The sequence below is a fragment of the Pelodiscus sinensis genome, chromosome 2 (genome assembly GCF_052426305.1).
Source record: "Pelodiscus sinensis isolate ZL-2025 chromosome 2, ASM5242630v1, whole genome shotgun sequence".
NCBI lineage: Eukaryota > Metazoa > Chordata > Testudines > Trionychidae > Pelodiscus > Pelodiscus sinensis.
In genome coordinates this window covers 206377228-206402689 of record NC_143053.1, presented here as the reverse complement: position 1 = coordinate 206402689, position 25462 = coordinate 206377228, and the positions used below count along the sequence as shown (strand labels likewise).

The 25462-nt window shown below is 43.2% G+C and overlaps 1 protein-coding gene across 7 annotated transcripts in view; it reads right to left on the bottom strand.

Moving 5' to 3' along the window:
• Positions 1-25462, bottom strand: part of CRPPA (CDP-L-ribitol pyrophosphorylase A) — a 173695-nt gene that overhangs the window by 12666 nt on the left and 135567 nt on the right. The window lies entirely within an intron of this gene.

Genomic DNA, 25462 nt, shown 5'->3' with positions numbered 1-25462 from the left:
CACCAGCACTGAATGGACTTCAATTACTTAGGGCGCGCAAAAGGATATGTTCCACAGTCAGGCTGTTGTCACACATTACATTTTAAGGATGGCAAAATAAATAACATTATTTCTTTCATATTATGTGTATATAGGAGCATGATAGATATCTCGGTTGTCTCATTATTGTAAAATTGTAATTTACTCTCTTCAAATCTTGCAACAGAAGTACACTTTCATAATTACACAATAAAAGAAGGATCACAATATTGCAGCTGGGCTCTCATTTCATTTCAGTTCGTTCTTACATCTCACTGATTTATTGGCAACACCTCACCTTTTATATACCCACATAGTCTTGACTGACAACATTCTAGGAGGTCTGAGGAAAATGTAATTCTCATGGAAAGTTCCCTGAGATTCTACAAAGGTCCAGAACATTCTAGTAGGTTATTGAAAAATAATTCCACACATTTAATACCTTAAGTATGTTCCTTCAACTATTCAATTTTCCCTTTTGTCACTAACAACAAAAACAGCATCCCAAGCCTGACGCCCCCCCCAATCCCACATTCATAGAATCACAGAATCATAGAACTGGAAGAGACCTCAGAAGGTCATCAAGTCCAGCCCCCTGCTCTAGGCAGGACCAATTCCAACTAAATCAACCCGGCCAGGGCTTTGTCAAGCCGAGACTTAAACACCTCTAGGGATGGAGACTCCACTACTTCCCTAGGTAACCCATTCCAGTGCTTCACCACCCTCCTAGTGAAATAGTTTTTCCTAATAACCAAGCTGGACCTCTGCCACCACAACTTGAGACCATTGCTTCTTGTTCTGCCATCTGTCACTACTGAGAACAGCCTCTCTCCATCCTCTTTGGAACCTCCCTTCAGGAAGTGGTCACCTAGATCTCTTGCCCCTAAGTCCAGCTCTGTGGGCAACAATGCAGCAAAAGTCAGGTTTCCTAAGAAAAATCAGAAAAGAAGACACTAAGCCAATGATTATGGAGTTTTCAAGAACTCTGGGTTAATGGATACTGGAAAATGATATAAAGGTGGAAAGAGAGTCAACTGCTGGCTTTTTAAGTAAAGGGACTATAACATGGGTTGGGGAGACAGAATTGGTATATAATTACAGGAGTTAAGAGTAAGAGGCCTCAAGAGTCTAACTGGCCATGTTAACATTAGGACAGTATTTCAAATTTACTAAGTTTTACTTCTGGGCACCCAATTTTACAAATTTGAAGTTCCGTGTCCTCACTATGGGGAAGAATCTAATGGAATCTGAGGCAGGCTCCATTAATGTGGATGTGCTACTTGGACTCAGAGCCGCAGGAAGCACTCAGGGGAGCTGTGGGAGGCCTCCTGGTGGCCAATTAGTTCAAAATAGCAGCACCAGAGCATCCACACTAACATAATTTCGGACTTATAAGTTCAGGAATAGCATTATTCCTCATGAAAAGCAGGACCACAGAGTTCAAATTCTGTGGCCCCTTACACTGGAATAATAGGGTTGGTGTGTGGACGCACCACTTTGACCTTGGGGGGGTTAATTTCAGACTAAGGTTTTAGTGTAGTCCAGGCCACTGGGAACAAAGGGAAAATGGATATTGGGCAGGGAGGCACTGGAGAAACTCTCAGACTTATGCTCATTTGTAAGAAAATTATAAAAACTAAGGCAGAGGGGGAATTTGGAAGGAATGGAAGAGAGGGTTTAAGAAAAGGATTGAGGTTAGAGAAGAGGTGGTAGGGGTGGTAGTTTTAAAAGGATAAGGGAGTTAAGCCGAGCTGTTCTGTTGTACATTGATGCTTCACTGATGTGTGAATATTTTAGAAACAATACAATCACTATCATTGTGGGTTCTGAACTTAGAGCAGTGTTTCTCAAAGTGGACCACAGACCCACTCTGAGAAAGCTGCTATTGGGCCACTCCAGTTTGTTTATTTACCAGCTCCACGGCCTCAAAGCCTCGCAGCTCCTCTTGGCAACAATGGCAAACCACAGCCAATGGGAACCACGAGAGTGCATGGCTGCGGAGCTAGTAAGTAAGCAAACCGGAGCAGCCTGTTAGCAGCTTTTTCAGAGTGGACCACTTTGAGAAACACTGACTTAGACATTTGAAAGAATGTCTTCAGAAATCCCTAGTTGGAGCATAGAGGCATGTGAAAAGGATCACAACGCATCCCAGATAATCTGCTGCTTATCTGAGATGCACAATGCACAGTTTGCACATGAGCCTTTAGTACTTAGTTTGGAAATACAAATGACTGGGTCAGACTAAAATGTGTCCTAAATTTTCTTTTTGAAAGTAGGTATTTTTTATATTTAGGAGGATTAGTCAATGTTACTTCCTAGTAGCCTGCAAAATTTTCTGTTATAAATAACACTCATAGTCAATTAGAACACAGATATTTAATATTCACTTATAGTGAAACTCTATATTTCTTACTCAGACGAAAGTCCCAATTAGCGCATGGAAGTTCTGGATAAACAAGGAGTGTGGAATTGGAACTTTGGGGCCTGATTCGATGTTGCCTTTCATCTCATGTAGACATTTATATACATGTGGAAAGTGGGTGTTATTCTGTTTTTTGTCCACTTAGCATAGGTGTAAATAACTGCACAAGGCGCAAGGAATCAAGCCCATAGGGTCACAGAGACAAACATTTTAATTGTTTTCAAGATTTAGTATACACTACTTGAAATTCAGTAGCAGTCATCTTCTGTTTCCACTTTTATTTAGTGTGTTGCTGCAAAGTATGGATAAAAGTTTCACTATTACAGATATGTTTTCTAAATGGTCTTCCAGCCATATCTGAAGTTGACCAAACTTGTATACATTATTTTCTTTTTTTGAAAAAAGAAAAAAAATACACCTGGCCAGGAATGCTCTTAATGCTTCTTCTAATAAATCTTTCTATATCCTATGTTGGTTACTAGATTCTACACACATTCCTTTGTTGTAATAAATTATTTCAGTTTTTGAACATGAAAGGACGTGAGAGGGAAGTTTAGCTTTTCACTATTTTAAAGCCAATGGACCTAAAGTGATATTGTGGGGTACAATTTGACTGAAAATTAGTTTAAATAGAATCTTTTATCATATCTAAGGCCAACTCAAAGGTTTTTTTAAATTTCAAGGGAAATATTTGAAAAAGAAGATCCTTTGAGATATTTGCAACTCACATACTGAGCAGAAGGGTACAGGAAACTGAAATGAGAATCTGATTACAAATTGAGAATGTGTATTCAGTCTTACAGCACTGAATTTTTCAAAAATATCACTACTGATTGGTGAAAGCCAAATGATTAAGTAGACCTAAGTTTTCACAAATGTATTTGCTTGAGAAGTTTAGACACAAGGCACAGAAGAGGATGTAAGCACAAAATGCTCAGTAGAGCTCTTGTAAGCTGCACAATAGTTATCTCACATTATTGCCCACCTACTGTTCAGTTCAGTTGGGGACCGTCTCCAGCAGACCAGGGACACCGGGAGCAAAGCCACAGCGGCGGCGGGTCCCGCGCCAGAGCAAAGCCTCAGAGGCGCGGCACCCCGCCGCTGCGGCTTTGCTCCCCGTGTCCCTGGTCTGCTGGGGGGGGGGGGGGGGGGCACAGCTAGTGTGCCCCCCCCCAGCAGACCAGGCTTTTGTTGTGGACCCTGGGGCAGAGCAGCTGGGACGCTGCCAGTTGGTCCCGCAGCGCCGCTCTGGGCACTACTGGACCAACCCGGCAGCACCCCAGCTCCTCTGCCCCAGGCGTCCTGATTCAGCCGCTGCTGGTCAGTTTCAGCAGCGGCTGAATCAGGACGCCTGGGGCAGAGCAGCTGGGGTGCTGCTGGGTTGCTCCAGTAGCGCCGAGGAGCAGCGCTACTGGAGCAACCCAGCAGCACCCCAGCTGCTCTGCCCCAGGCGTCCCCAAGTCAGCTGCTGCTGAAACTGACCAGCGCTGACTACAGGAAGCCCGAGACACAGTTGCTCTGCCCCGGGCTTCCTGGAATCAGCCGCTGATCAGTTTCAGCAGCAGCTGACTTGGGGACTTGGGGTTCTTAAGTTGAATCTGTATGTAAGTCAGAACTGGAGGTCAGTTTCAGCAGTGGCTGAATCTGGACGCCAGTTCCGAGTTACATACAGATTCAACTTAAGAACAAACCTACAGTCCCTATCTTGTACGTAACCCGGGGACTACCTGTAGTTCAAAACACAGGAGCTTTTGGGGCTCTCATTCCCCATTTACTATCCCCTTTATATATCCTGCTTTATGCACCTAGCTTCACCGACTTTGCACTGGTGATTGCAAGAGCTACTATTAATTCCTCTTCCTGTGTCCAATAAAATAACCTCATGCTTAAATTAGCAGAAGTATCTCAGCTATATGTGACTAGTACAAAAGCATTGGCAAAAACCAGTTGTTTAATGGAGGTAGCCATCTAATAAATGTGGAAGAATATTATATACTGTACATTTGAGTATTTTCTGGGGTGAAATCTCAGTATAAGATATTGCCTACTAAGGATGATGTATTATTATTTATTAAAGATGTTATGGTAATACATACAGGCTTCACCCAAAATCAGGGTCCCTGTCTACTAGGCATTATGAAACCATATTGTAAACTTTTTAGGGACAAGGACTGTTTCTTATTATCAAAACAGACAAGATGAGGGTTGGGGAAAAAAGGTATAAACCGGAAGCAGAGCAGAATCACTTTCATTTCCCTACTAGGTATGAATGTTAACTCAATAGTGCTCCAAATCGTTAAAATCTGAGCCTGGGACAAAGCCTACAGAAATTAATAGTGCCAACCCCCCCCCCGCGCCAGGAAACCCCCTGAGTGCCTCCCGCGGGGCTGACTCACCCCTCCTGTGCGGTGCAGGGGGCCGGCAGAGCAGCTAGTGCACTTCTGGAATTGCCAGAAGTGGGACTAAGCTGCTGTACTTCTGAAGCCAACACTACCTTGAGGTAAGTAGTGGGACTTCTGGGGGGTGGGAGGGAAATGGGGGCGGGACGGACAGGATGCCTTGCGAGCGACTGGTCGAGGCCTCGAGATCGACCAGTAGCTCGCGATCGACCTGTTGGTGACCACGGCACTAGAAGATATTGACTCCCACTGTTTAAATCAATTGGGAATCTTTCCTAGGTAACCAAACTAGCCAGTATGTTAACACACAATTTAATTTCATATGCATTATCTTTCAGCTTTTTAAAAACAATTATTTTTGCTACTGAGTACAAACACACAAAGTTGGTATTATGGTAGTCAAATACACATTATAGTAACAAAAAACTAATATTCCAGGAGTGAACATATATGAATTCATGCTTCCTAAACAGGTACTAGTCCTAGATTCTAGTGGAGAAGGGATCATTGTGATTATTTAGACCAACCTTTCCTGGAAAACAGGCCACAGACCATTCCCCATATAATTCCTAGAACAGATCTTTTTGAGCCCTCCCCCTGTAAGAATGGCCTACATTCTTTGTTCCTACACGTATACACTTGCGTGTAGCCATATTATTCATAGTAATCCCGATCACTCTAAATCAGTGACCTGTCCTTTTCATTACTTACCACTCCCTCAATTCTTATATCATCTACACATAAAAAAAATCAGTGATTATTTATATTCTCCTCTAGCTTATTGATAAAAATATTAAATAGAGTAGGGCAAAGAACCAATCCCCGCAAGATCACACTGGATCATGAGTCCCCATTTACAGTTACATTTGAGACTACCAATTAGGCCAGGTTTTATACATTTAATGTGTGCCATGTTAACTTTATTTAGGTATAAATTTGTAATCAGATGGTTGTGTGGTATAATGGCAAATACCTTATGGATATCTAAGTATAATACATCAACAGTATTACAAGTTTGCTTCATAAAGGTAATCTCATCAATCAATCTTCTAGTTTATTTTATCTACTTTAGAAGGATCCTTATAAAGGCTTGTAATTAGGAAATGCTATAGAAACTGGAAAATTCATTTTTAGATCAATTTGCAAGAAAACCATATCTCACAGAAAGTGCGCAAAAATGCCAAATTAAGAACCATCTAAAAGAAGATGAATACAATAGTGGTATTCCAATAAAAGTATTTGGTTCTTTGGATTACTTGAGAATCAAGGTCTTAATGCAGCAGAGCACCTAAATAAAGGAGGTCAGGCTACCTGAACACAATGGTCCCTTCTGGTTTATAATCTTCGAATGTAAAGGCATTTTCAATTTAACAGAAAAATATAAATTGTATCAATTTAGAATACGTGAATTTGATTTTTCACTTTTATTTTCATACAAAAACTGAAAATATGGGTTATTCTACTGTCAAATTCAAGAACATTTGACCATAATGGACTACAAACTCAAGTTACAAAAACTAAAAGTTCAGAACATGAAATGCTTTAGCATACAAAGGCACAAGATCTGTTTTATACTGAAAGATGATGGACATTTGCTTTGTAATCTCTATATTATTAGCAGTATGCTGAAAAACTGAGCAACATTTAATAATTATTATTGTAACAAAATGAAATGTCTTTGTTGAGAGTGAGCAATGCATTAAATTCTCCTGTGGGGCACTGAAAAACAGTGCAGAAGAAATGTTAGCATTTTTTTCCATTCCCTCAGCACAATGCAAACTTCTTTCGTTTCCTGAATGTACTAGTTTCATAAAGAATAATCTAAATGTTAAAACAGAACTCCTTCCCCTCCAAAAACAGAAAAGAAAAGAAGGCTACAAAATTTGTATTCATTTTAATTTACAGGCAGTCCCCGGGTTACGTACAAGATAGGGACTGTAGGTTTGTTCTTAAGTTGAATCTGTATGTAAGTCGGAACTGGCGTCAGCCGCTGCTGAAACTGATCAGTTTCAACCGCGGCTGAATCTGGATGCCAGTTCTGATTTACATACAGATTCAACTTAAGAAACCCAGGCGTCCCCAAGTCAGCTGCTGTTGAAACTGATCAGCGGCTGATTCCAGGAAGCCTGGGGCAGAGCAACTCTGCCTCGGGCTTCCTGTAGTCAGCCGCTGGTCAGTTTCAGCAGCGGCTGACTTGGGGACGCCTGGGGCAGAGCAGCTGGGGTGCTGCTGGGTTGCTCCAGTAGCGCTGCTCCTCGGCGCTACTGGAGCAACCCAGCAGCAGCTCAGCTGCCCTGCCCCAGGCGTCCTGATTCAGCCGCTGCTGAAACTGACCAGCAGCGGCTGAATCAGGACGCCTGGAGCAGAGCAGCTGGGGTGCTGCCGGGTTGGTCCGGAGCGGCGCTGCGGGACCAACCTGGCAGCCCCCAGTTGCTCTACCCCAGGGGTAAGCAAGAAAAGCCTGGTCTGCTGGGGGGGGGGGGCACTAGCTGCTTCCCCCCCCCCCCCAGCAGACCAGGGGGACAGAAGCAAAGCCTTGGAGCACGCCCTCAGTGGGACAGCCCAAGCGCGCCTGGGCTGTCCCGCTGCGGGCGTGCTCCAAGGCTTTGCTCCCCATCTCCCTGCAGACCAGGGAGACGGAGAGCAAAGCCACTGAGCACGCCCGCAGCGGGACAGCCCGGGCGCGCTTGGGCTGTCCCCCTGCTGGCATGCTCAGCGGCTTTGCTCTCCGTCTCCCTGGTCTTCAGGGAGACGGGGAGCAAAGCCTTGGAGCACGCCCGCAGAGGGACAGCCCAGGTGCGCCAGGGCTGTCCCGCTGCGGGGGGGGCGGGTTTCCGCGGCTTTGCTCCTGTCCCCCTGGTCTGCTGGGGGGGGGGTCCAGCAAAGCCACTGGACCCCCCCAGCAGACCAGGGACACCAGAGCAAAGCCGCCGCCTGAGCGGCTTTGCTCGTTTGCCCGGGAGCAAAGCCGCCCAGGCGGCGGCTTTGCTCGGGTGTCCCTGGTCTGCTGGGGGGTCCAGCGGCTTTTCTGGACCCCCCCAGCAGACCAGGGGGACAGGAGCAAAGCCGCCCAGGCTGCGGGAGTCCCGCTGCCTGGGCGGCTTTGCTCCGGGGCAAACGAGCAAAGCCGCCCAGGCAGCGGGACTCCCGCCGCCTGGGCGGCTTTGCTCGGGTGTCCCTGGTGTGCTGGGGGGGTCCAGCGGCTTTGCTGGACCCCCCCAGCAGATCAGGGATACCGGGAGAAGCTTTTCTCGCCCCGGAGGACACAGGTGGCGACCCGCCGCCCGTGAGCTCCAGGGCGAGAAAAGCCCCGTTCGTAAGTGCGGATCCGACATAAGTCGGATCCACGTAAGTCGGGGACTGCCTGTACTTATTTCTGATTAGTCATTAAAATCTTCATTAAATACCACACCTATAAGCTGTTGGTAATTTGAAACACAAGCATAAGTTTGCAATAATTACTTAATTGATTGGAAACATTCCCCTTGATTATAGATAATTTGTTTAAGATGGTTCACAGGAAATGCTGTACAATATGTAACAAAACAAAATGGATAAATTCTCCTATGGGGAGAATAATAAACTGAACACATGAGATTCTGTAAGGCAAACCACATGTGTGTGCATCCTTTGGGCTATTGTTTATGTTGCCCTATGCTGTGGTGCCCAATCCTTTTGGGCAAAAATACCAGTAAAAGAGGCTACAAGCCATATTCCAACCTCAGTAACTACTTTGCCATCAACATAGTAACTCTGATATTACACTGGTATAACTGAGAATGGGTCTGACACCAAGCCCTCAATTACACACACATGCTCACTGGACACAACAATATGTGCTTTAATTTCTTGTGATGTTGATTGCTCTCCCATGATGTCAAGATTAGGGTTTGGAGTATCCCAACGACTATCTCGAAAACAATGAGACATGGGCAGCACATCTACATTCTACACTGCAGCTGGAAGTAAATTTTCCACCATGGGTGCGTGAACTTGTACCAGTGGGGTTTGAGCTAGCGTGCTAAAAATAGAAGTAGATGCAGTAGCTCAAGCTCTCAAGCTGTCCTTACTCCCTAGGTTGAGCTCAGGTAGCTAGCATCAATCTCTACTAGAGATGCAATTTCCACTCTAGTGAAGCTAGTGCAAGTTCGTCTATCTGGACTGGGAGACTTATCCCCAGCTGCAGGGTTGCCGTACCACAAAGGCTCATGTCAAGGCTGATTCCACACTTTGGCATGATGAATGCAGAAGTGGGGGCCCACAAAAGTACCCCACATAACCTTATCTTTCCAGGCTTTGGTATAAAACTTTCCCCCAAAATCCTAAAAATGTAGATTTTGGGGATAAAAATCCGCTGCCACCACCCAAGTAATGGTAAGAAAACCAGGGAAGATATCACTTGGGAAATCTCAGCCCTAAAGTAAAACCAGGACACAAAAATTAACCAATACCAGGTTAATAAAAAAGAAAGAACTTTTATTATCACCACAATATTCCTGTTACAAGCATAGTTGGATTGGCTAGATGATAAGAGCCACCAATTAATAAACTCATGAGGAATTTTCCCATGGGAACAAAACTGAGTTACAAAAGAGAGGAAAACCCATTTCTAAATGCACAAACATCAGATTCCCATCCCCAAACCATAAAACAATAAAATGGATTTATCTAGACTTTGCCCTACTTACAGATGGGGAAGAGTCTTTTCTTGGAGAGGGACATGTTGTCTATCCCCCTCAGTATCTGGAGAGTCAACTGCTCAGGGACAAAGGAGGGAAAAACCAAAAATTTCTTTGTCCCAGTTTGAAATTCTTACCAGCATTTCTATTGGCTGACTGCTACATGGCTAGGTACAGTTAACCCCTTAGTCCCCTGGCTGATGGCTAACCCTCATGGTCATGACAGCTCGTTATTAAGGGTTTGGCGCTGCAAGGTTCCCTACTCAGCTTCAACGAGAGCTCAGCGTATTCAGCACCTTGCCAGTAAGTTCTCTGCACATTGCAGCATCAGGCCTAATATCAAAAGGGGCAGTCTAGAGAACAAGACATAAAACCTTCATACTTTAATTGCATTTTGAAATCAATGTAACTACGTTGACTTATGCCAGACAATTTGCACCTTAATATTTAAAAATTAAGCATCTAGCCAAGTAAATTTTACCTTATTTTTCAAAGCCCACTTTAATTATAATGAACTATAAAGCATCATATGTTTATTTTAAATTTTGAAAAAGTATAATAAGCTCCAGTTACCAGTATTTACAGTAAGATAAAATATTTGAGTTCAGTCCAATTTGTAGTCACTAATACTATCACATTAGCTGGCAATAAAGGGAAGAGAAAATAATATAAAAAGGCATAGGGCAGATTTGTTTTAGGTTGATGTTTCTGTGTAATTTCATACTTTGTCATACACCCATTCTCTCCCATCTTACCAACAGGAACACAAAGGACATACAGTATTATAGCCCTACCTATTGGGAAGCAAGCATGCAAAATAATCGAGACAATAAAGGCAAAATGAAGAGTTGCATGTAAGGACTCGGGATTGCCTACTTTCTAGGAGAATGAGAAAATTTTCAGAGTGATGAAAAAGTTAAATAGGGAAAAGAGATGTTAAGATATAAAGTGGTATCTCTCCACAAGGGGAAAGAGAAGGGGATGTTGAATGGAAGAAAGGAGAACTACAATGAAAGGAATTAACAGTAGTTTCCGTCTATGCCTCTCTTATACCAGTAGGATGTTAGTTTTTAAAATTAATATTATGGTAGAGCTGAGAGACTCTAATTGTGCTCAAAGCCCCACTGTGGAAGACATTGTACAAACAGATGTAGACCATACCTCAAATGGCTTACATCCTAAGATGTGCATTATAGGTAGACAGCAGAAAGGGACCTAATTTTACTTAGGGACCTCAATAATTCTGTGACCAGATGATTGATCTACCAATGTAGATAGATCCAAATGATAGAACCAGGGGTGGGGAATGACTACATTGCAGCCTTACACACTTTGGAAGTGGAAATCTCAGATTGCATGGCTCAGGGTGCCACGATCCCTTTTGCAGAATGACATGTGACCATCTATAATGCTGGAATTGACTGTGTCATATGCAGGTACATAAGATCCAGTCCTTTAGTCATCTGGCACAATAATTTTGCAACAATCCTCAAAACAGACCAACTGCCTAATGTCTCTGAGCTCTTGAGAACAAGAAAGAACATCAGTATATGGATAACTTTCCAGAAAGAGAGGAGAGAAGAACTGGTTTGTTGGTGAATTCCATGTTTATCTTCTTGATGAATTCTGACAAGCGAAGGAAATTCTTATCTCCCAGAAAGAACTGAAGATTCAGGGTATATGTATGTAACAATGTTCATTTCTCTCACCCATCTGGTGATGTCACAACAACTAAAAAGGTCCACCTCTGAAGACAGTAAATTTGAGGGGGAGTTGTATGAGGGATTTGAATAGGAAAACTGTGAGCATTTGCAAAATGAGAAACAGGTTTCATTGAGGAATCACTGGATAATGTCAGAATCTCAAACAAAATAAATGAACATCTCTGGGGCTATGCCTACACCATGGGGGTTTTCCGGGATACCTAATGTATCCCGGAAAAACGCCGCCGCATCCAGGGAACCTGTCTGCTCTTCTGGTTTTTTTTGCAGAAGAGCAGATGAGCTTTTTTGGAAGCCATGAGGAAGAAGGGCTCTTCTGAAAGAGGCTTTTCTGAAACTTGGCCCAGTGTAGACGGGCCAAATTTTGGAAAAGCCTCTTCTGAAAAAACTATTGGAAAAAGGTACACAAATTGCAGAGCGCAATTTACGTACCTTTTTCCGACAGTTCATTGTAGTGTAGACATAGCCTGGGAAACCGACATCACTGCTCCCAGTATGACTCCTTGTAATCTTACTCTCTTTACCTTATCAGAAATGTGATTGTGAAACAATCTGGATAACTCTTCAATGTTCAAAGCTAAAGTATTCGAGATTGATGGAGCACGTTCCATATTACATTGCTTCTTTGACTTGAATATCATATTGGATGTTATGTAAACAAATAAACAATAGCTATGGTATAATCGCTGCTTTTAAATTAAATGATTAAAATAGCATTTCTGATAGATTTAAAGGTCAAAAACTCCCTTTTGAGTATAATAAACATTATTATCCTTTAGGGGAAAGATATTCTTAATATTACATTCAAGTTCTCTTCTAGACTTTGTTAGTTCAATCAGATAAATATGAATGTCCCTTATGTTCTCTTAAATAAACTGTACAGTTTGCCAAGATAGGTAGTTCATATCTGCCAGCTAATATCAATCATCAGTACAACTGTTCCTTTATAAACACCCACACTCAAATTGAAATTAATTTAAAAGGTAAAACACTCGTAAAATAATCAAGACTTTTTTAAAAAGCTATTCGAAATGGCAAATTGAATTAAAGAAAATGAAGAACCAATTATAAAAATTAAAGGAAGAAATAATTCATTTTGCTTTAATGGTACAATGATGAATTAACTGCACTCCATATTAATGGAAAGGAAAACAGATGCATAATTCATGACCTGTGAAGGCATCCACATTTTTGTTAATGTTAGTACTCAATACTAACCTACACTAAATGTGTTAAGCTGTATAATAAAAGTAGCAAAAATGGGTACCCCTTAAAAGTTTCTATACTGCATAGTCCTTAATGACTATTTAACCAGTCTCCTTTCAAATAGCTTCAAAACTCCACTCACTTTCCTATGGACACTTGTAGTTTTATATGTCCTCAAAGACCAATTTTTCCTAGTGCTTTCCTGTAACTGGAATTCAAATAAGGAAATAATTTTTAGAAAAATCAAAACCCATTTCCCATTATTATGAATACAACAAGTTCTACTATAAGAGTGAAATTCACTCCAGCTCTGAGTGCCTCATAGCACTTACGCCCAATCGTAGCATTTGGCCTGATGCAGTCATCTGAAATCAATGGACACCAAAGACTTGCATTGACTTGAATAAAGGCTTTGGCTCAGACCTCTACATGAACTGTGGCTCCATGGTTACAGATCCAGTGGCCCTAAGTCTAGCCATGAAAGAGCAGTGGCCAATATTCTAACCCGTAAACTAGAAGAATTGCCAGGAAGACGCTGCATTTTTGCTCTATAGCCTGAGTGTAGTTTAGTGGGGAGTGACCTCTCCCTCATATTCCTTTCCCCTTCCACAGTTTTCCACAAAATTTTTGTTACTTGCCTGTAATGCAAGGAGTGAGTTAGACTCTAAATAAATATTATTTAAACTCCCTTACTATATGCTTTGGATGTTCTTAAAAATAAAGATGAACTGAACATAAAATTGCAAATAAGCTCACAAATAATTGATTATAAGATTCAATCTAGTTCTTGAGGTTATTTGCTGACTTTAATTGTTAAAATAAAAGAATAAGCAAAATCCTCTATTTTCCCCATATCCCGGCAACTTTTTATGTCATAGAAATGAGACACAATTTTTTAACACTGTGAAGAAAGCTTAATTGTTGATATTCAATTTAAACTTTTAGTACAAATCGTGTTACAATTACTATTGTGTGGAAAACTGATTTTTCAGTTCAATGGCAATTTTGAAAAATTAAAACAAAATGGTTCGACCTGTACCAAAAAAGCTGAGACATTTTAGCAAATCAAAAAAGTCCACAAATTTTGATTCAGGTCAAATGGAATAGTTCATTTAATCTACAATTAACTGCTTTGATTTGTTTCCAGGCACTTTTTAACAATGAAAAGGAAATGAAGGGCTAAATTCATACAGAGAGATGAAGAAGAAATAGTGATGAATAATTAGTGAGCCACAGAAAGTGAGTAAGAATGACTCTATAGCCAGGTGATTAAGGACACTCTCTTGGAGACAAGACACGGTCATGTCCCTGCTCCACAGCTTTAACAGAAGAGATGGGGAAAGACTCCCCCTCACCTAGCCACTCAGTCTAGTGACTAGGGTAGTCCCTTGCACTTAAAGAACACACATATTCAAATCCCTGTTAAAGTTTATTCTTGCCCTGCCTACTGTAACAGGACGAATACTTTCTCCTCCTGCAGATATCCTAAATATTCCCTGCTTCCTCCCTCCATCCCAATAACCCAGCAAATAAACTTTTTGTCTGAGAAATGTTCAGCGAGTGTTCAGCGAGGCTACAGGCTGTGGCATGAGCTGGCACCCTCCTAGCATGACGTATACCTTCGCCTCATACTTTGACTAAAGTTTCCTTTCCTATGGTCTCCTCAAGGCTTACCCTTTAGCATGTGCACAGTACTACTGAATGTCTTTTGCTATGTACAAAGAAGTTCATACCCATCGCTGTTGAAGTCCTCCATTGCTTCAAGATCCAATTTCAAAACACCCACCACCTTTTATTTTAAACCCATTATTTTAGGTGGGATTTTTAAACACATACAGTTGCTCTCTTTCTGTTCCTTCTATTAACTATCAATAGTTTCCATGTGCCTCAATGTTGTCTGGTTACTACTGATTCAAAACACTTTCTGTATTCGTCTGCCTTGACTCTCCATCTCAGTTCAAACATTAGCTGAAAAAGTAGGTTTTCTTCTTGCCTATGCTGCACTTGCAACTCTCTTATAGTGTTATTTATTACTGTAATTTCATGATTGAACTCCACAAGGCATTTTTATACAAAGTATATGCATGACATTATACAAATTAAACTTGTACTGTAAAAATATTTGCTTTCTTCCACTCCCTGCAGGTTTTGGAGTTTTTCCGAAACTAAGACCTCACCCTTTCCCAACCGCATTAACAATCCACTAGCAATGTGCTTCCCAAAGGACCACATCTGTAGTCTCCCTCGTAAATTCGGGATTTTGATTGCTGTTTTCATTCCAAAAAGCTGAAACACAAATTTTCCGGATGCCAATTTGCTGTAAATAAGTAGAGTCATGCCCTTCAAAGAGCTAGTGAAGTAATTCTTACTGGCATTGCTGATCCAGTATACTACCAAGACGACTAGTTAATCTGACTGTGGCAATCTTTTTAATTACTTATTTTCACAATTAATTACAAAATCATAGTATCTAGAAAATGCTCATACAAGTTTGGATTTTAGCATGAATCATTTTATTTAGCCACAATTAAAAATAAAAATGTGGTTTTACCAGCTTGCTAAACGGTCTGAGGTTTATATTTTTGCATCATAAACTTCAGTTAGGAACAATATAAATAAAATTATTGTCCTTAAATTAAAGAAATTTAAAAAATGTTTTCAGACCACCAAAACACAAACAAAATAAGAAGAAAATGTCACTGTTTCATCTCACAGAGACATTTACTAAGGCAAATGTAACTCTAAAGGCAAATTCGTCTTTTCTTAAGCATTGTTAGTTTTAATATATGACATCTCATTGGAATTCTCTTTGGAAGCTTTTAAACAATATTTTAAATAGCTTTTATGAGAAGCTTTTGTTTTTACACCTATTGTTGTCCTGGAGGAAGTGGAAGCCAACAATAGTTGTGTATCCCATATTCTGCAGTCAGCAAACACATGGCACTTCAGAACCAAATCAATCAAAAAAACCTAATCCCTTAATATGGATTTATTTGAAAATGGTTCTGAGAGAGCTTTCACAGACAACTATATCAAAGATCAATAATTTTGAAAGTCCTGGTATAAGCACATAATACACAATCAGAGCCGGCCCAAGCTACAGACTGACCGGGCTACTGCCCGGGGCACTCCATTATAGGGGGTGCCTCGTGGGGCTACTGGGCCGGGCGGGGGAGGCACTGTGCATGTGCCGCGCGGCTGGGATGGCATCACACATGCGCCAGGCGCCTGGGGGTGGGGCCACGTATGTGCTAGGGGCGGGGGCGCCACGCGCCCAGGGGCGGGGCCGCGCATGCATCACACTTCCAGGGGTGGCGCCATGCTCCCGGGGCCTGGGGTGCATGAATGGCTCGGGCTGGCCCTGTACACAATGCTGGCCACTAATCAATAATATACATATTAGGTGCTGAAATTCATAGTTACACAATAGGTATTATTTAGGACATAAGTCATGACAGGAAGCGTATTTCAAGGAAGTTATAACTTGCCTCGGGTAGTATTTATAAGGCATGAGACTAATACCTAGTGAGTTTAACTCCCCAAAAGTGCTGAGAGTCTTGAAAGAAAATGTCTGGATTGTATTATCATTATAGAATACAAAACAAACATAAAACATGGAAAACAGGGCCATGTATGTACTAGGCATCATGTATTAGGGAATAAAATAACATAGTCCATCTCAGAGCTCTCATTTTATATGGAGCTGTGAAACTATTCTATAATCACAGTTGCAGTCTATCAGATCAGATCCTATTTCTTAGCATAGTGGAGAAACAAAAGCACAATTCAGATGGAAACAAATGTAAAAAATGTTAAGGTTTCTTAACCAACATTAAGTACAGGTATGATGATATTTCTCCAATACATGATACATGTCACGATGCCTATGCTTTCACTGGGTGTTTAAGGGTGATAGAGATATTAGCCTTCACTCTGAATTTTCTGGTGTGATGGTTAACTTTATGCTTGAAACATTATTTCCAAAAAACGTTTGTGTGCGCACATGTGTTCTGAGCAACTCAAAATTGAAAAATTAAAACATGAATGTAATGTTAATTCTTGTTAATAGGGTCACGCATCATATGAGTTTGTATCAAAAGGTTGTATATACACATACCTAAAAATAATCCTTGAATTCCTTGCATTTAGTAGGAATTTTATTATACTCTGTGCTGACCTTTATGCTTTGTAATTGCAATATATGAAGTGTTATTTGTAAGACTATGTTTATTCTAGATTTGGTTCCTCCTTTTACCCAAAAAGGTAATTATCAAGATGAAAACACAGCCTGTTTTTTTCATCGGGTGAAATAAAATAAAATTAAAACCTCACTAAAAGGTAAGCCTTGAGGAGACTTAGGGAACCTAGCAATGACCTTGTCAATTATGTACAGGCAGTCCCCGGGTTACGTACAAGACAGGGACTGTAGGTTTGTTCTTAAGTTGAATCTGTATGTAAGTCGGAACTGGCGTCCAGATTCAGACACTGCTGAAACTGACCGCCAGTTCTGACTTACATACAGAATCAACTTAAGAACCCCAGGCGTCCCCAAGTCAGCTGCTGCTGAAACTGATCAGCGCTGATTCCAGGAAGCCCGGGGCAGAGCAACTCTGCCTGGGGCTTCCTGTAGTCAGCGCTGGTCAGTTTCAGCAGAAGCTGACTTGGGGACGCCTGGGGCAGAGCAGCTGGGGTGCTGCTGGGTTGCTCCAGTAGCGCCGCTCCTGGGTGCTACTAGACCAACCTAGCAGCACCCCATCTGCTCTGCCCCAGGCGTCCTGATTCAGCCGCTGCTGAAACTGACCAGCAGCGGCTGAATCAGGACCTGGGGCAGAGCAGCTGGGGTGCTTCCGGGTTGGTCCAGTAGTGCCCAGAGCGGGCGCTGCAGGACCAATCGGCAGCGCCCCAGCTGCTCTGCCCCAGAGTCCAAAACAAAAGCCTGGTCTGCTGGGGGGGGGGGGGAAGCACACTAGCTGCCCCCCCCCAGCAGACCAGGGACACCGGGAGCAGAGCCTCTGAGGCTTTGCTCTGGCAAAGCCTCAGAGGCGAGGGACCCCGCCGCGGCTGCGGCTTCAGTCCGGGAGCCTGTGGTCTGCTGGGGACGGTCCCCAGCAGACCACAGGCACCCAGATTGAAGCGGCAGCAGCGGCGGTTCCCCGCGTCTCTGAGGCTTTGCTCTGGCAAAGCCTCAGAAGCGCGGGAACCCGCCCGGTGCCCCTGGTCTGCTGGAGACGGTCTCCAGCAGACCAGGGGCACGGGAGCAGCTTACGAAAGGGGCTTTCTCGCCCCAACTTCCGGGGCGAGAAAGCCCCGTTCGTAAGTGCGGATCCGACGTAAGTCGGATCCGCGTAAGTCGGGGACTGCCTGTATTGACAAATCAGATTCCATATGAAAAACCACAAACATTTCTGACTTCAGTTATAACCTACCATGAACAATTATTTTCATGGGTTTTTAAACTTAGCTATAAAAATAATGATCAGTTTATCTCTGAAGCATGAGAGTGTAATTCCTCAGGTGTTCGCACTTACCATTCTACTGTGACATTTAAAACCACTCTACAATATTTAGAACTCGTATCTTTCCCAGTAAAACCATCTGTATTCCACCTCCAAACATATATTAGCAAAGGGAGGCATATGTAAGCATGAGCACATCCAAGATGTAATTTGTCATTTTTGTGAATTATCTACTATGCTCATTCACTGTTTTTCCAAAATAAGGGTACTCTCTTTTGCTTGTCTTCACTCCGGAGTCTATGACACTCTGAGGCTATGTCTAGACTGCCACTTTTTATCGGAAAAAGGTACGCAAATTGCACTCCACAATTTGCATACCTTTTTCCGATAGTTTTGTCAGAAGAGTCTTTTCTGAAAATTGGCCCGTCTACACTGGGCCACGTTTCAGAAAAACCTTCCATTCAGAAGAGCCTTTCTCTGTGGTACAAGGAAGACAGGACTTCTGAAAGACCGTGTCTGCTCTTTCGCAAAAAATGTCGGAAGAGCAGACACATTCCCTGGACACGGTGGAATTTTTCCAGGATAAGGACCCCAGAAAAACTCCGTAGCCTAGACAGAGCCTGAACTGAGAGATCATATGGAAAGTGAAGAGGCTAGACCAACAGATGTTGCAGAGTTTGCATCTATGAAGTGTAGAAACCAATTGAACTACGGAGCTAAATTATGCATAGATTCTGGAGAGAACATAAAGTGAGAAATTTGGTGGGCTTGCCATTAAATATTTTTCTTTCATATGTTATCTATCCTGATAGGAGTTGAAAGTTAAGAGTGGAAAACTATTGCCTTACAGGATATATGTCACTATCTTCTGACAGTAAAATACAACTGACAGAGATATACATGCAAAAGCATGCATCTACTTTATCATTTGTATATAGGCTACTTTTCAGTACTAAGTATATCAGCACGCAACATTATTTCTAAAGGGTTCATTTGTTCAGGAAGAGTATTTTGTATCTGTAATTGTAATTGCTTCTTTATCAGCGAGCAATTATAATGTTTTAGACAGAGAATTATGATTTGGGGTGGCTATAAAAAATGTAAAGACACTTAAGGAACAAAGATCCTGCCGAAGTCCTTTGAAACAAAGAACTTGAGATGAAAGATACATGACATATACTGTGCACAGAACTGTTTCTAAAGAAAATGTTTTTCTAAATGTTCTATAAAGCATCAATAACTCACAGGGACATGACAACCATGCTAAATTTTTAATCATACATTCTTCATCTGGACATGAATGTATCTAAATAGCTCAAATTCAGGAATTGAGAATCAGATGAGAACCAGAGTCAAGATGCCTTGATATTTTTTGCCTCAGTTCAGGTTAGAACAACCTGGGCACTGGTCTCATTTGCATCATCTGACAACACCCCCCCCCCCCACTGAACACATCTCAGATAGGAATAACCACAGTGCAACAGCAAAAGGCCAAGGAGCCATCTCTGCTGGTGCCATACCCACTACAGAGTCCCCCACACCATGGGAAGACAAACAGGATACAAGTGGATGGTTTCTGTTCCCTTTGCACCACCCGAACAGTATAGATGTAGTAAATAGTGCAGGAAATCTGCCCCAGACTACTGACCCTTTTGGAATAATGTTTATTTTTGAAATAATGTTTGACTCTCAAAACAAAAGTGTCTAATATTTTCAATTTATGCTATATACAAAGCTGGCTGGGAGCTGCTTAGTTAAGCACGTCCCAGCCAGAACCTGCCTCTGGCACCCCTCCCTTTTCCATCCTTAAGTGAATGGCCAAGAGATTGGGAGAAAAGAAGAATGGAGAGTGACCAAAGGCTGGGTTCTCTAATTATTGACTGACCACCTAGCTTTTCCTGCTTCCTCTTTGTTTTCTGCGTTTTTTTTTATGTTGCATGCTTATCCGTATATTAATGTTTATTATTATGATTGCTAGTTTTAAAGTGAGGATGATTTGCTTTGAGTTACTCTGTGAAAGGCAGAGTACTTCGATATTCAGGTGAGGATTTAACATGACAATAAGCTGTGAACCAGGTAAATGAAAAAAGCACTATTTGCTCCTTGTTATGAATTAAAATACAGACAGTCAACATGACAAGACTCATGCCATTTATCCATTACAATAGTGGTTCTCAAATTGTTCTGAGGGCCTGCTTTAGCAAAGCTGCTAGCGATCCTGCATCAGTTTGTTTACCTAGCTACAGAACCTCATGGCTCCCATTGGCTCCTGTTCACAGTTTCCAACTGGGAGCTGCCTCGCACCTTTTCAATTTTGCTCAGGACTTGTATGGCTTTTTAGAAGTGGGTACAGGAGCTTGGCATCGAGGAGATGCTGTACCTGGTCTGGCTGAGTGTGAATACCATGCTGCTCACATCCCGGCTCAGAAGAGGTGAAAAGAATGGGCGTGAAACTGAGCCGCCACTTGACAGCTGACACAGAGGCAGACTCTCTGGGCGGTGAGGAGAAGGGGCTGAGGCAGGGTGGGCTATAATTTTGATGGGGAGCACTCCAAGATTTGATAGTGGTTAAGCTTGATAAGTGGTTAAGGGCCACACTTTTCTATGGAGGGGTGCAGAATCCGGGGGGAGGGAACAGAGAGTTATGATCTGGGTCAAGGGGAAGAGGGTACAGAGGGTACAGCTGTAACCCTGGGGTTGTGACCTGGGGCAGATGTTTGGGGTGCAGAGTCCAGGAGGGGATATGGGTGCAGGTGTGGATTCTGGGTTGGGGAAAGATTTAGGAGGGGATGCAAGATCTGGGAGGGAATTGGGGTGTTATTACCAAAGCTGCTCTTTGCCAGCAGCACTCTCAGGCAGGCTTCTCCCCGCCATCTCCTTAGCAGCCCCAGGCTGCTGGCTGGCTATGCACATAGCTCTCTGCAGCCTGGATTCTCTAATATGTTTTAAGATGTCAGAATTGAAGACAATACTTGACCCTTCTAACTGTAAAGTAGATATTCATACCAGTAATAAGCCTTTTCATTATTTCCATAGTTCATAGCTCAACTCCCACTTATACACCTACACTTCTCAGTCTGCAGTGGATACTCAACTTAATCAGTGCATCTCCTACATGTCGTGGTCCCACCCTCACCCCAGCTAGCCCTTTGCTGTCATCTCAGGCTCCGAGGGAGGAAAAGATATTGCAGAAGATTTGAGCAACTGCACCCCTCCTGACAGACTTTCCACTGCTAGTAAGGCTGCCAACTTTCTAATCCCTCCAAACCAAACACACCTGCCCTGCCCCTTCCCTGAGGCGCTGTCCCTGCCCCTGCCCCACCCCTTCTCCAAGGCCCTTCTCTGCTTCCTTGATCATTCCTCTCTTGTCGCTCGCTTGCCCCCATTCTCACTCACTTTCACCCGGCTGGTACAGACGGTTGGGATGCACGGGGTGAGGGCTACAGGTGAAGCCAGAAATGAGGGGAACAGGGTATGAGAGCTTCAGGTTGGGGAAGGGGTTTGGAGTGTGGGAGGAGGTGCAAGGCCCCATCTGCATTTAGTGCAACTCCCCTAACTGCTAGAGATCAGGCCCACAGTCTCATTGACCTTTAATTTCTCTGCCATTGTGTACTTATAGATTCAAAAGTAGTCTTAAATATTACATTCTTGAAGAAATAGCTGCAGAACATTTAACTTTCATTCTCATCTGGTGTTCCTGGAGAATGTTCAGGTCTTAATTAAAGGACTGACTTTAAGACATTTTCACATCAAATTACATTTGTTAAATACTTTGATTTAATATATAGAGGACAAACTGTATCATATTATACAGCACATCATAAAAATATCATACAACTGGAAGGTAGAATTACTTAATTCATGCAAAGTAAACAGTGAAGCAATAAATGAATGACACTGTATGTTGTACACTTGGAAACTACCAGACATGTTTATCGGAAAGCTCATTTTAACATAATAAACAATAGAATTCCGAACAAAGTTTCTGTTGTATTAGCTGTAACCACATGTATATATTCTAGTCACAAGTTCCACCCATCTCACCCACTCAATGAAGGAAAGACTATATTGTCATTGACCAAATGTGTTCTTGCTCAATTTCTACCCAAATCCCTCAACAAAGCATCTTTCTCAAAAGGACACTTCCACTTTGCCTCAACTCTGTCGTTCAAATCCCATATGCCACCATATACAATGAATTTCAAGAACTGAAGAAAAGAATCCTAAATTGTCCTACAGCTTTTAAGTTCACCGTATTCTTTTCCAAACTATTCTACAGAGGTTCCCCATAGTTCAATATTTGAACTACTTTCCAATAAAAAGAATCTTTTGTGGACCATCATCTTTCCATCTGTCAGTCTCAGACTACTTGATTTTTAAAAAGTTTAATTCTGTAAACACTTGTTCTTCGTGGACCAGTTTGAGAGCCTCTGCTATTCCATCTCCCAATTTGTGTGAGATAGGACATTTTGGCCTAAGGTCTAAAATTATTTTTAAATGATCAAGTCCTTACAAAACTAAGAAATAGCTACTGTTTCTAACCATAATAGTATTACTGAAAAACAATTTCCTGTTTAAATGTCTGAATTATATACACAATTTTAGTAACTGAGAATTAGTAAAAACAAAAACAAACAAACAAACACACAAAAAAGTACTATGGAGTTCATTATCAAGCATATATTATGCTAAAATATGAAAATATTTTCACTTTTTTCCCCTTCACAGAACAGAGTTTAATGCAGATTTACTGTATAACTGAAAAAATGAACTAATGACTATCTTCTTAATATGACACAAAACAAATGGAATATATCTGATGAAGGGGATTATGCTTCAGATAACTTTGTTGAACAAATTTCTATGCTATTTGTATATTAAAACACATTTTACTAATGTTTGTTCTTTCAGTTACAATATAAAACTTGTATTCATTCTAATTCAAAATCAATAGAGAATATTCTCACTTACTAGACAGTACTTATGCTTTTTTACTAACTGCTGAATGATGAAAGTAACAAGTGTGTGATTATTTCTAGAGCAAATAACTAACTGAGGAGGTCGTAAGCTCATTAGCAGAATCCATTTTCAAATAATAATTATGAAAGGATCCAGTTTATATGAGCACTTTTATATGAGCTCCATATACCCTTTGAATTTATTACAGGCAGTCCCCGGGTTACGTACAAGATAGGGACTATAGGTTTGTTCTTAAGTTGAATTTGTATGTAAGTCGGAACTGGCTCCAGATTCAGCCGCTGCTGCTGAAACTGACCAGGGGCCGACTACAGGAAGCTGGAGGCAGAATTGCTCTGCCCCCAGCTTCCTGGAATCAGCCACTGATCAGTTTCAACAGCGGCTGAATCTCGACCCTGGGACAGAACAGCTGGGCTGCCAGGTAGGTCCCTGCAGGACCAACCCGGCAGCACCCCAGCTGCTCTACCCCAGGGTCCACAACAAAAACCTGGTCTGCTGGGGGGAGGGGCGCACTAGCAGCCCCCCCACCCCCAGCAGACCAGGGACATGGGGAGCAAAGCCGCAGCGGTGGCGGAGTCCCGCGCCTCTGAGGCTTTGCTGTGGCAAAGCCGGGGAGGTGCGGGACCCCTCCGCCTCCCCGGCTTAGCTCCGGGTGTCCCTGGTCTGCTGGAGACGGTCCCCAGCAGACCAGAGGCACCGGGAGCAAAGCGGCAGCGGCGGCGGGGTCCCACGCCTCTGAGGCTTTCCTCTGGTAAAGCCTCAGAGGCGCGGGACCCCGCCACCGCTGCGGCTTTGCTCCCGGTGTCCCTGGTCTGCTGGAGACGGTCCCCAGCAGACCAGGGACACCCGGAGCAAAGCCGGGGAGCCGGAGGGGTCCCGCGCTCTGGGTGGTCCCGCTGCCTACGAGCTCCGGGGCGAGAAAGCCCTGTTCGTAAGTCGGATCCGCGTAACTCGGGGACTGCCTGTATACAGACACTGTGTGCGCTGACATACACAGTGGATATTTATCAGGATAGATTTTGTGGTCTCTGTTTTCCCCTTTGCTTTATTTTTAACATTCATAAACATACTTTATGACAGATTTCTACCGTAAATAATTTCTATTCTGTTCCTCTTATTCTGCTGTTGTATGATTGGAATCACAGCACAATTAGCCAGTATTTACCTGATCACAACTTCTACTCATAGCAATGCTGAGGACAGGCTGCTAATCCACCATAGCCATTCTCTAATACAGTGTTTCTCAACCAGTGGTACTCAAGCGAAGTCTGGGGGGTATGTCAGCACAACTGAAATTTGGAGAAAACTGAATTTTTGTTTTAAGTTTTACAGCGTTTTATTATTTTTGTACTTTTTACACCCAAAAATTTCATCACACGGCCGGCTACGATTAAGTTGCTTAAACAAGTGTGTTGCAATGATAGAAAAAAATTGTGTGTGTCTGAAAACTGTAGGTACTGGGGGTACTTTATATCTATCTATCTATATTTATTTATTTATACTTTATATCTATCTATCTATATTTATTTATTTATATTTTTAAAAGGGGGTACTTATAATCTTTTTTTAAAGAAGGGGTACTTTATTAAAAAAAAAGGTTGAGAAACACTGCTCTAATAGGTGTAACTTCCATTAAACAGCTGTCTAATGGGAATACAGGCAGTCCCCAGGTTACGTACAAGATAGGGGCTGTAGGTTTGTTCTGAAGTTGAATCTGTATGTAAGTCGGAACTGGCGTCCAGATTCAGACACTGCTGAAACTGACCGCCAGTTCTGACTTACATACAGATTCAACTTAAGAACCCCAAGTCAGCTGCTACTGAAACTGATCAGCGGCTGATTCCAGGAAGCCTGGGGCAGAGCAACTCTGCCTCGCGCTTCCTGTAGTCAGCGCTGGTCAGTTTCAGCAGCGGCTGACTTGGGGACACCTGGGGCAGAGCAGCTGGGGTGCTGCTGGGTTGGTCCAGTAGTGCCGAGGAGCAGCGCTGCGGGACCAACTGGCAGCGTCCCAGATGCGCTACCACAGGCGTCCGGAGAAAAGCCTGGTCTGCTTGGGGGAGGGGGGCGCCCCTCCCCCCCAGCAGACCAGGGAGACGCGGGCGGCGGACTGAGACGCACCGTGGTCCCGCCGCCCGGGTCCTCCACGGCTTTGCTCCGCGTCTCCCTGGTCTGCTGGAGACCAGCAGACCAGGGAGATGGAGAGCAAAGCCGTGGAGCATACGGGCAGCGGGACAGTCCAGATGCGCCGCGGCTGTCCCACTGCCGGCGTTCTCCAAGGCTTTGCTCCACGTCTCCCTGGTCTGCTGGAGACAGCAGACCAGGGAGACGGGGAGCAAAGACAGCCGCGGCGCATTTGGGCTTTCCCGCTGCCCGCGTGCTCCGTGGCTTTGCTCAGCGTCTCCCTGGTCTGCTGTGGGGAGGGAGGCTCCCCCCCCCAGCAGACCAGGGAGACGCGGAGCAGCTTTTCTCGCCCCGGAGGACGCTGGCGGCGGGACCGCGGCGCATCTGGGCATCCCGCCGCTCCCGTCCTCCAGGGTGAGAAAAACCCTGTTCGTAACTGCGGATCCGACATAAGTCGGATCCG